Below are 12,835 nucleotides of genomic sequence, written 5' to 3' on the forward strand. Positions count from 1 at the left end.
GTTAGAACTGGCCAATGAATGCAGTAAAGTTGCATACATATCAACAGAGAAATCAAACATATAGAATCAACATTCATAGTGTATAGAAATTAGTTGTGTTTCTATACAATAACAACAATATATCTGAAGAAGAAATAAAGAAAACAACCCGATTCATAATAGCATCAAAAACAATAAAATACTTTGGGATAAATTTAACTAAGGATGTGAAAGATCCTAACAATGAAACTTCAAGACTTTGGTGAAAGGAGCCCTTGTGCATGGTTGATGGGAATGTAAATTGGCATAGCCACTGTGGAGAAAGTATGGGGAGTCCTTGAAAAACTAAAACTACCATCTGAGCCAGCAATCCCACTTCTGGGTATAGGTCCACAGGAAATTAAAACAGGAGCTCAGAGAGATATCTGCACTCTCATGTTCATCACAGTATTATCTACAATAGGCAAGATACGGAAACAACCTAAGTGTCTGTCAAAAAATAAATGGATAAAGAAGATGTATATACATATATATACAGTTGACCCTTGAACAACGTCGTGGCTAGAGGTGCTGCCCCCTGTGCTGTTGAAAATCCCCATATAGCATAACATCCCTCTGTATCCACAGTTCCCATATGGTTCTCTGTATTCATGGTTCTGCATCTGTGGATTCAATCAACCATGGATCAAATCATATAATCCTACTGTATTTACTAATGAAAAAAAATCTGCATATAAGTTAACCCTTGTAATTCAAGCCCATAGTGTTCAAAGTTCAGCTGTATATTCCTCAGCCAGGAGAAAGAATGAAATTCTGCCAACATGGATGGATTTTGAGGGCATTACGCTAAGTGAAATAAGTCAGACAAAGACAAGTACTTTATTCCAGTTTTATGTGGAATCTAAAAAGTGGAATCCATAGAAACAGATAGTAGAATGGTACTTACTAAGGCTAGGGGATGGAAAAAAATGGAGAAATATTGATCAAAGAGTACAAACTTCTGGTTACAAATTAATAAGTTCCGGTATCCCATGTACATTGTAATGATTATACTTAATGACACTGTGTTATATACTTGAAAGTTGCTAAGAGAGTAGATCTTGTGTTCTCACCACACAAAAAAATAGTAATTATGTGACATGATGGAGGTGTTATAGTGGTAATCATTTTGCAACATAAGTGTATCATATCATCACATTTTACACCTTAAAATTACACAATGTTATATGTCAATTATATTTTAATAAAGCTGAAAAATTGATACAAGGAAATGTAGAAACTAAGGATGAAGACATCTTTATATAATTAGTAATGTAATCCCAATGTATTGGCTAAGTAAAAGTGGTCTGACAGAGCATATAAATTTATAATCTTTATGGATTTAAAAATTAAATGGGAGAAGAATTGATGTAGAACTGAACTTCCTATTATAGCTTAGTCCCTTCCTGACAAATAGAATAATTTAGTGGAGATAGCACCTGTTGGAGTTAACCTATATGGCTTCAAATCTCCCCTCCTTGATTTACAAACTGTGGACCTTAACTTCAGAGGCTTAGTTCTCTTATCTATTTATAAAGTGTGAATAACAATGCCTCCTTTGCAGTGTTATATTGAAGATTAGACATGAAATATACAACAGTTAGCTTTTTCTTTCAGTATTCAAATTTAACACATTGAAGGCAGAGGTTGTGATACACATTTTCCTCTTTTAGTCATACCTAATCTTCAGTTATGAAATGAATGTGAGTTTGAGCTCCCAAGTAAGAACTCAGTCACATTCTACACACAATTTTTGTAACCTCTGAACACAAAGTTTTTTGTTTGTTTGTTTTTTTAGTAATTGCTGCTTATTTTCTTCTCTAAGCTTCCAAATAAGCTTTCAAATTCATCTCTTTTCTAGGCATAGGACCATAGGCCTACACCAGGCATTGGGCCTCTTACTTCTCTTACATTATGCAACTCCAAACTTTAGGTAGTCTAATAGCTTTGCTAAGTTGTTTACCTTGACCCAGTTGCCTTTTCTCAAGAGAAGAGCTGCCTGCTTCAGAGAGCCACGTCTCTCACTGGTGTCTTCAAGGTCCTTTAGAGAGTGTTCCTAAACTACATTATCTCCTTACATCACTTCTGTTTCCAAGTCCTCTGTCTCTACAACTCTAGACATATAGTCCAAAGGATAGTTTGAGGATCATTTCAGGCACTGTTTCTGGTGTTCCTGGCACAAAGAAGATAAAATTTAGGAGTGCTTTGGGCACAGGAGAATTGGGTTTTTTTGGAGACAACACTAAGAAAATTCCTAACTGGTGCCATTGTTAATTCAGATGGTGGTCACTGGCACATGCTAATACTATACAGTATTCAATGACCATTGAACCATGTGGGGGGTTGGGTCAAAAATCTGGATATAACTTCATAGTTGGCCCTCTGTATCCCTGGTTCTGCATCTGTAAATTCAACCAACCACCAATCATGTAGTACTGTAGCACATATTTATTTATTTATAGCATGTATTTATTGAAAAGACTGCATGTAAGTGAACCTGTGCAGTTCAAACCCATGTTGTTCAATGGTCAACTGTAACTGAAAGGGAATAATGTACCAGGGATAACTACTTGATTTCTGGTGTTTTGTGGGATGGTAGATGGGAAGTAAAATCACACAGAAGATTCTTATGGATGACAAAAATGTATTAAGAAAATGTAATCTAAAACCCTAACTATATCGTTTACTAGCTGAATGATCTTGGGTAAATTACCTTGATTTTTCAATTTGTAAAATTGTGGTAATAATTATACTTACCTCATAAGTTTGTTTTTGAGGATTAACTAAAATAATACAGATACAGTGCTTAATGTGCTAAGCTAATTGAGTGCTTGGCATTCAGTATATGTTAACTAGTGTTATTGCCATAGTGTTACAAGTTTTTAACTTTCACATTTGTAATGATCCTATACTTTAAAAATATTTCTGAAATATATTTCTTCAAATAAAGTGCTCGCTCAGTCAGTGATCCTACTCAAACTTATAATAATAATAAAAATGACCTACCTATTTAGGAACATCATGGTGTCTGGTTACTGGAATATTCTCTGAAGAATGGTATGAAAGATGAGATATGTCTGTGCTACTATCTCAAGGAACTGGAATGGGTTTTAGCAGTATCTGAGCATGAACTCATTTTATTTTTGCATCTCCGTTTCCATTCAAATCAGTAAATCCCCAATTATGAGGAAGAACAGGACCTACAACTTGTATTTCTTGGCTGTCTAATTAGCACACACATAGGTCAGAGAGAAGAATCTGGTTTCACTCATTGGCATTTAGCAACAATAAAAAGGAGTGGCTCAGGATGAGGCATGAACACTTCCTGTAATTCTCCTGAAGGTAAATTGGTGGGGATTGGAGGGAAAGGGACATTGTCTCACTTAAACAGGGCTAAAATAATACACAGCCTTTCCTGACCATGTGAACCCTAGTTGATCTTCCTTTTCTTTGAAGTTCTTCTGCACTTATAGTCCTCAACATACAATTTAGTCCTTAATCATATCATGTCATGCTGTTCAGTTTCATGTGTGTTACTATCATCTCTCCAAGGAGATGGGAAACAGTTTGAAGAGATGGATCATGTTTTTTTTCTGTAAGACTCAGGGGCTAAGAAGTGTCTTAAGCTGAATAATCATACCATATATTGGTGAGACAGATTGTTTAGTTAGTTACATTGGGAAAACTGGATCATTACCTGGGTTGCTACTTAATATCACATACAAAGGTGGACTTCAGATGCATTAAAAACCTTCTGTAGAAGGTAGAAGTATAGTTTAATAGAAGAAAATACAGTAAAATAATTTTATAACTTAAAAGAGGAAATAACTTTTTTAAAAAAACTTTAAAAACACAACCATAAGGCTGAGAAAACTGATAAATATGATTACTTTAAAATTATGGATTTTTGTTTTATGAAGGACAATTTGGTCCAAATTAATAAAAGATGGAATGGATAAGTGCAATGTCTACTACCAACAAACTGTTCCTATCTAGAAATCATAAAAGTCAGAGCAGAAATAAATGAAATAGAGATGAAGAAAACAGAAAAGATCAATGAAACTAAAAACTGGTTCTTTGAAAAGATAAACAAAATTGATAAACCTTCAGCTAGACTCATCAAGAAAAAGAGGAAGAGGGCTCAAATCAATAAAATTAGAAATGGAAAAGGAGAAAATTATTATACAATGGACACCACAGAAATACAAAAGATCTTAAGAGACTACTACAAGCAACTATATACCGATAAAATAAACACCTAGAAGAAATGGACAAATTCTTAGAAAGGTATAATCGCCCAAGACTGAACTAGGAAGAAATAGAACATATGAACAGACCAATCACCAGTACTAAAATAGAAACTGATTAAAAAACTCCCAACAGACAAAAGTCCAGGACTAGATGGCTTCACAGGCAAATTCTATCAAACATTTATAGAAGAGTTAACACCTATTTTTCTGAAACTCTTCCAAAAGAATTGCAGAGGAAGGAACACTCCCAAAGTCATTCTATGAGGCCAGCGTCACCCAGGTACCAAAACCAGACAAAGATACCACAAAAAAAGAAAATTATAGGTCAATATCACTGATAAATATAGATGCAAAGATCCTCAACAAAATACTAGCAAACTGAATCCAATAATACATTGAAGGGGTCATACCCCAAGATCAAGTGGGATTTTTCCCAGGGATGCAAGAATTTTTCAGTATCTGCAAATCAGTCAGTGTGATACCCCACATTAACAAACTGAAGAATAAAAACCATATGATCATCTCAATAGATTCAGAGAAAGCTTTTCACAAAATCCAACACTGATTTATGTTACAAACCCTCCAGAAAGTGGGCATTGAGGGAACCTGCTTTAACATAATGAAGGCCATATATGAAGAGGTGCGGCCTTTGGGAGGTGATTAGGTCATGAATGGGATTAGTACCTTATAAAAAAGACCCCAGAGAGCTCTTTAGCTCCCTGCTCTCCACCATGTAAGGATACACAAAGAAGTCTGAAGTCTGCAACATGAAAGAAGGTTCTTGCCAGAACCTGACCATGGTAGTGTCATGATTTCAGACTTCCAGCCTCCATTACTATGAGAAGTAAATTTCTGTTGTTTATAAGCCACTCAAGCTATGATACATTTTTATAGCAGCCCAAACTGACTAAAACAAGGGATTTAAAACACAACGAATAAATTAAAACCATGTGCTCTGCACAAAACAAGAAAGTGCATTTTTGCAAGAATGTATACTAATAAAAGAATATATGTGAAATACAGTATGGTTGTCTGCAGGGGGAGGAGAATGAGAGCGTGGTATGAAAATAAAAGAGAAGAAATAAATAATGACAACTAGAGAAAGGCCTTATAGGACCTTATGATGATAATGTTTCATCACGTAACTCAGCCTTTGTACCTGAGGTTCTTTCACACCTAAAAACGTGTGCTTTAGTGAAGCATCAAAGTCCACCTTCAAACACATAATGTTATAGACGTACCTCTATAAGTGAATTTCTTTCACTTTTTTTTTTTAAAGACCTACTTCATTCCTGTCCATTTACTTCAGTAGAAACAATGTCTTAGTTAACCTAAAACAATGCCAACAATGTTGGCTGTAAAGAAAACAAATTTTGACTTCCGGGTAAGATGGCGGAAGAGTAAGACGCGGAGGTCACCGTCCTCCCCACGGATACACCAGAAATACAGCTACACGTGGAGCAACTCCTACAGGACACCTGCTGGACGCTGGCAGAGGACCCCGGACTTCCCAAAAGGCAAGAAACTCCCCACATACCTGGGTAGGGCAAAGCGGAGAGATTCCCGCACAGAGGATCGGTGCCGAGCGGCACTCACCAGCCCGAGAGGCTTGTCTGCTCGCCCCGGCGGCGCTGGAAGCTGAGGCTCGGGCTTCGGTCAGAGCGCAGGGAGAGGACTGGGGCTGGCGGCGAGAACTCAGCCTGAAGGGGGCTAATGTGCCACAGCTAGCCGGGAGGGAGTCCGGGAAAACTCTGGAGCTGCCGAAGAGGCAAGAGACTTTTTCTTCCCTCTTGGTTTCCTGGTGCGCGAGGAGAGGGGATTAAGAGCGCTGCTTAAAGGGGCTCCACAGACGGGCGCGAGTCGCGACTGAAGGCGCGGAGCCCGGTGAAGGGCGTGGGACGCTGGGGCTGCTGCTGCCGCCGCCAAAAAGCCTGTGTGCGAGCGCAGGTCACTGTCCACACCGCCCTTCCGGGAGCCTGTGCAGCCCGCCACTGCCGGGGTCCCGGGATCCAGGGGCGGCTTCCCTGGGAGAACGCACGGCGCGCCTCGGGCTGGTGCAACGTCACGCCGACCTCTGCCGCTGCAGGCTCGCCCCGCACTCCGTGCCCCTCCCTCCCGCCCAGCCTGAGTGAGCCAGAGTCCCCGAAGAGGCTGCTCCTTTAACCCTGTCCTGTCTGAGCGAAGAACAGACGCCCTCCGGCGACCTACACGCAGAGGCGGGGCCAAATCCAAAGCTGAGACCCAGGAGCTGTGAGAACAAAGAAGAGAAAGGGAAACCTCTCCCAGCAGCCTCAGAAGCAGCAGATTAAAGCTCCACAATCAACTTGATGTACCCTGCATCTGTGGAATACATGAATGGACAACAAATCATCCCAAATTGAGGAGCCAGGAGTCAGTGCTGTGCCTCTGAGGTGGGAGAGCCAACTTCAGGACACTGGTCCAAAAGAGACCTCCCAGCTCCACATAATATCAAACGGCGAAAATCTTCCAGAGATCTCCATCTCAACACCAGCACCCAGCTTCACTCAACGACCAGCAAGCTACAGTGCTGGACACCCTATGCCAAACAACTAGCAAGACAGGAACACAACGCCACCCATTAGCAGAGAGGCTGCCTAAAATCATAAAAAGTCTGCAGACACCCCAAAACACACCACCAGACGTGGAACTGCCCACCAGAAAGACAAGATCCAGCCTCACCCACCAGAACACAGGCACTAGTCACCTCCACCAGGAAGCCTACACAACCCACTAAACCAACCTTAGCCACTGGGGACAGACACCAAAAACAACAGGAACTACGAACCTGCAGCCTGCAAAAAGGAGACCCCAAACACAGTAACATAAGCAAAATGAGAAGACAGAAAAACACACAGCAGGAGAAGGAGCAAGATAAAAACCCACCAGACCTAACAAATGAAGAGGTAATAGGCAGTCTACCTGAAAAAGAATTCAGAATAATGATGGTAAAGATGATCCAAGATTTTATTTCCCAGATCCAAAATCTTGGAAATAGAATAGACAAAATGCAAGAAACAGTTAACAAGGACCTAGAAGAACTAAAGATGAATCAAGCATTGATTAAAAACACAATAAATGAAATGAAAAATACTCTAGATGGGATCAATAGCAGAATAACTGAGGCAGAAGAACGGATAAGTGAGGTGGAAGATAAAATAGTGGAAATAACTGCTGCAGAGCAAAATAAAGAAAAAAGAATGAAAAGAACAGAGGACAGTCTCAGAGACCTCTGGGACAACATTAAACGCACCAACATTCGAATTATAGGGGTTCCAGAAGAAGAAGAGAAAAAGAAAGGGACTGAGAAAATATTTGAAGAGATTATAGTTGAAAACTTCCCTAATATGGGAAAGGAAATAGTTAATCAAGTCCAGGAGGCAGAGAGAGTCCCATACAGAATAAATCCAAGGAGAAATACGCCAAGACACATATTAATCAAACTGTCAAAAATTAAACACAAAGAAATCATATGAAAAGCAGCAAGGCAAAAACAACAAATAACACACAAGGGAATCCCCATCAGGATAACAGCTGACCTCTCAGCAGAAACTCTACAAGCCAGAAGGGAGTGGCAGGACATAATTAAAGTGATGAAGGAGAAAAACCTGCAACCAAGATTACTCTAGCCAGCAAGGATCTCATTCAGATTTGATGGAGAAATTAAAACGTTTACAGACAAGCAAAAGCTGAGAGAGTTCAGCACCACCAAACCAGCTTTACAACAAATGCTAAAGGAACTTCTCTAGGCAAGAAACACAACAGAAGGAAAAGACCTACAATAACGAACCCAAAACAATTAAGGAAATGGGAATAGGAACATACATATCAATAATTACCTTAAATGTAAATGGACTAAATGCTCCCACCAAAAGACACAGATTGGCTGAATGGATACAAAAACAAGACCCATCTATATGCTGTCTACAAGAGACCCACTTCAGACCTAGAGACACATACAGACTGAAAGTAAGGGGATGGAAAAACATATTCCATGCAAATGGAAACCAAAAGAAAGCTGGAGTAGCAATTCTCATATCAGACAAAATAGACTTTAAAATAAAGACGACTAGAAGAGACAAAGAAGGACACTACATAATGATCAAGGGATCGATCCAAGAAGAAGATATAACAATTGTAAATATTTATGCACCCAACATAGGAGCACCTCAATACATAAGGCAAATACTAACAGCCATAAAAGGAGAAATCGACAGTAACACACTCATAGTAGGGGACTTTAACACCCCACTTTCACCAATGGACAGATCATCCAAAATGAAAATAAATAAGGAAACACAAGCTTTAAATGATACATTAAACAAGATGGACTTAATTGATATTTATAGGACATTCCATCCAAAAACAACAGAATACACATTTTTCTCAAGTGCTCATGGAACATTCTCCAGGATAGATCATATCTTGGGTCACAAATCAAGCCTTGGTAAATTTAAGAAAATTGAAATTGTATCAAGTATCTTTTCCGACCACAATGCTATGAGACTAGATATCAATTACAGGAAAAGAGCTGTAAAGAATACAAACACATAGAGGCTAAACAATACACTACTTAATAACAAAGTGATCACTGAAGAAATCAAAGAGGAAATTAAAAGATACCTAGAAACAAATGACAATGGAGACACGACGACCCAAAACCTATGGGACGCAGCAAAAGCAGTTCTAAGGGGGAAGTTTATAGCAATACAATCCGACCTTAAGAAACAGGAAACATTTCGAGTAAACAACCTGACCCTGCACCTAAAGCAATTAGAGAAAGAAGAACAAAAAACCCCCAAAGTTAGCAGAAGGAAAGAAATCATAAAAATCAGATCAGAAATAAATGAAAAAGAAATGAAGGAAATGATAGCAAAGATCAATAAAACTAAAAGCTGGTTCTTTGAGAAGATAAACAAAATTGATAAACCATTAGCCAGACTCATCAAGAAAAAAAGGGAGAAGACTCAAATCAATAGAATTCGAAATGAAAAAGGAGAAGTAACAACTGACACTGCAGAAATACAAAAGATCATGAGAGATTACTACAAGCAACTCTATGCCAATAAAATGGACAACCTGGAAGAAATGGACAAATTCTTAGAAATGCACAACCTGCCAAGACTGAATCAGGAAGAAATAGAAAATATGAACAGACCAATCACAAGCACTGAAATTGAAACTGTGATTAAAAATCTTCCAACAAACTAAAGCCAAGGACCAGATGGCTTCACAGGTGAATTCTATCAAGCATTTAGAGAAGAGCTAACACCTATCCTTCTGAAACTCTTCCAAAATATAGCAGAGGGAGGAACACTCCCAAACACATTCTACGAGGCCACCATCACCCTGATACCAAAACCAGACAAGGATGTCACAAAGAAAGAAAACTACAGGCCAATATCACTGATGAACATAGATGCAAAAATCCTCAACAAAATACTAGCAAACAGAATCCAACAGCACATTAAAAGGATCATACACCATGATCAAGTGGGGTTTATTCCAGGAATGCAAGGATTCTTCAATATACGCAAATCAATCAACGTGATACACCACATTAACAAATTGAAGGAGAAAAACCATATGATCATCTCAATAGATGCAGAGAAAGCTTTCGACAAAATTCAACACCCATTTATGCTAAAAACCCTGCAGAAAGTAGGCATAGAGGGAACTTTCCTCAACATAATAAAGGCCATATATGACAAACCCACAGCCAGCATCGTCCTCAATGGTGAAAAACTGAAACCATTTCCACTAAGATCAGGAACAAGACAAGGTTGCCCACTCTCACCACTCTTAGTCAACCTAGTTTTGGAAGTTTTAGCCACAGCAATCAGAGAAGAAAAGGAAATAAAAGGAATCCAAATCGGAAAAGAAGAAGTAAAGCTGTCACTGTTTGCAGATGACATGATACTATACATAGAGAATCCTAAAGATGCTACCAGAAAACTACTAGAGCTAATCAATGAATTTGGTCAAGTTGCAGGATACAAAATTAATGCACAGAAATCTCTGGCATTCCTGTACACTAATGATGAAAAATCTGAAAGTGAAATCAAGAAAACACTCCCATTTACCATTGCAACAAAAAGAATAAAATATCTAGGAATAAACCTACCTAAGGAGACCAAACACCTGTATGCAGAAAATTATAAGACACTGATGAAAGAAATTAAAGATGATGCAAATAGATGGAGAGATGTACCATGTTCTTGGATTGGAAGAATCAACATTGTGAAAATGACTCTACTACCCAAAGCAATCTACAGATTCACTGCAATCCCTATCAAACTACCACTGGCATTTTTCACAGAACTAGAGCAAAAAATTTCACAATTTGTATGGAAACACAAAAGACCCCGAATAGCCAAAGCAATCTTGAGAACGAAAAATGGAGCTGGAGGAATCAGGCTCCCTGACTTCAGACTATACTACAAAGCTACAGTAATCAAGACAGTATGGTACTGGCACAAAAACAGAAAGATAGATCAATGGAACAGGATAGAAAGCCCAGAGGTAAACCCACGGACATATGGTCACCTTATCTTTGATAAAGGAGGCAGGAATGTACAGTGGAGAAAGGACAGTCTCTTCAATAAGTGGTGCTGGGAAACCTGGATAGGGACATGTAAAAGTATGAGATTAGATCACTCCCTAACACCATACACAAAAATAAGCTCAAAATGGATTAAAGACCTAAATGTAAGGCCAGACACTATCAAACTCTTAGAGGAAAACATAGGCAGAACACTCTATGACATAAATCACAGCAAGATCCTTTTTGACCCACGTCCTAGAGAAATGGAAATAAAGACAAAAATAAACACATGGGACCTAATGAAACTTAAAAGCTTTTGCACAGCAAAGGAAACCATAAACAAGACCAAAAGACAACCCTCAGAATGGGAGAAAATATTTGTAGATGAAGTAACTGACAAAGGATTAATCTCCAAAATTTATAAGCAGCTCATGCAGCTCAATAGCAAAAAACCAAACAACCCAATCCAAAAATGGGCAGAAGACCTAAATAGACATTTCTCCACAGAAGATATACAGACTGCCAACAAACACATGAAAGGATGCTCAACATCTTTGCTCATTAGAGAAATGCAAATCAAAACTACAATGAGATATCATCTCACACCAGTCAGAATGGCCATCATGAAAAAATCTAGAAACAATAAATGCTGGAGAGGGTCTGGAAAAAAAGGAACACTCTTGCACTGCTGGTGGGAATGTGAATTGGTACAGCCACTATGGAGAACGGTATGGAGGTTCCTTAAAAAACTACAAATAGAACTACCATATGACCCAGCAATCCCACTACTGGGCATATACCCTGACAAAACCATAATTCAAAAAGAGACATGTACCAAAATGTTTATAGCAGCCCTATTTACAATAGCCCAGAGATGGAAACAACCTAAGTGTCCATCATCAGATGAATGGGTAAAGAAGATGTGGCACATATATACAATGGAATATTACTCAGCCATAAAAAGAAATGAAATTGAGCTATTTGTAATGAGGTGGATGGACCTAGAGTCTGTCATACAGAGTGAAGTAGGTCAGAAAGAGAAAGACAAATACTGTATGCTGACACATATATATGGAATTTAAGATAAAAAATGTCATGAAGAACATAGGGGTAAGACAGGAATAAAGACACAGACCTACTAGAGAATGGACTTGAGGATATGGGGAGCGGGAAGGGTAAGCTGTGACAAAGTGAAAGAGCAGCATGGACATATATACACTACCAAACGTAAGGTAGGTAGCTAGTGGGAAGCAGCCACATAGCACAGGGAGATCAGCTCGGTGCTTTGTGACCACCTGGAGGGGTGGGATAGGGAGGGTGGGAGGGAGACGCAAAAGGGAGGGGATATGGGAACATATGTATATGTATAACTGATTAAATTTGTTATAAAGCAAAAAATAAAAAAATTAATTAATTAAATAAAAAAAAGAAAACAAATTTTAAACTTTCCTGTTAAATTATAAATATTTTTTCAAAGTTCAAAAAATTGTATATCTTTTTAACTAAGATTAATTTATTATTAATATTTTTACACTGAGGAAGTTTTGTGGAGTCACTCAGGGTCAGAGGAATAAAAGAAGTACTAGGGTATGTATCCAAGTTTTTTCTGGCATTCCTCAAGTAATGATCACAAATGCTATTTTCTAAGGTGCTCTGAATATAAAAGAATGGAGGATATATATCAATCTATAAATGTAATTATTGATTTGAGGGGATGAGACTGCAAAATAAAAAACATTGCATAATTTAATGAGAATTGAAAATATAGATTAAAAACTCCATTTGTGATGTGGCTGTGAATATGTTGCAACTGGGTATGCATGTGGACAAGATCAAATAGTGGCATGAAAAAATTAAAATGGTTTGAGAAAGAAAGGAAATGTTTTGAGTAAAAATGATTCTTTGACTAAAACAAACCAACACCTGACATTTCCACCCTTTTAAAATAATTTTATGCTCTGTGCTTCTTTGTCAAGGAAGTTAACTTGACCTTAGTTTTTGAGTG

General features: G+C 38.3%; 1 protein-coding gene across 1 annotated transcript in view; it reads right to left on the reverse strand.

The window, feature by feature from the left end:
• Positions 1-12,835, reverse strand: part of TMPRSS11A (transmembrane serine protease 11A) — a 78,026-nt gene that overhangs the window by 35,786 nt on the left and 29,405 nt on the right. The window lies entirely within an intron of this gene.

Source organism: Mesoplodon mirus (genome assembly GCF_964341445.2).
Source record: "Mesoplodon mirus genome assembly, chromosome: 2".
In the NCBI taxonomy this organism is placed as follows: Eukaryota; Metazoa; Chordata; class Mammalia; order Artiodactyla; family Ziphiidae; genus Mesoplodon; species Mesoplodon mirus.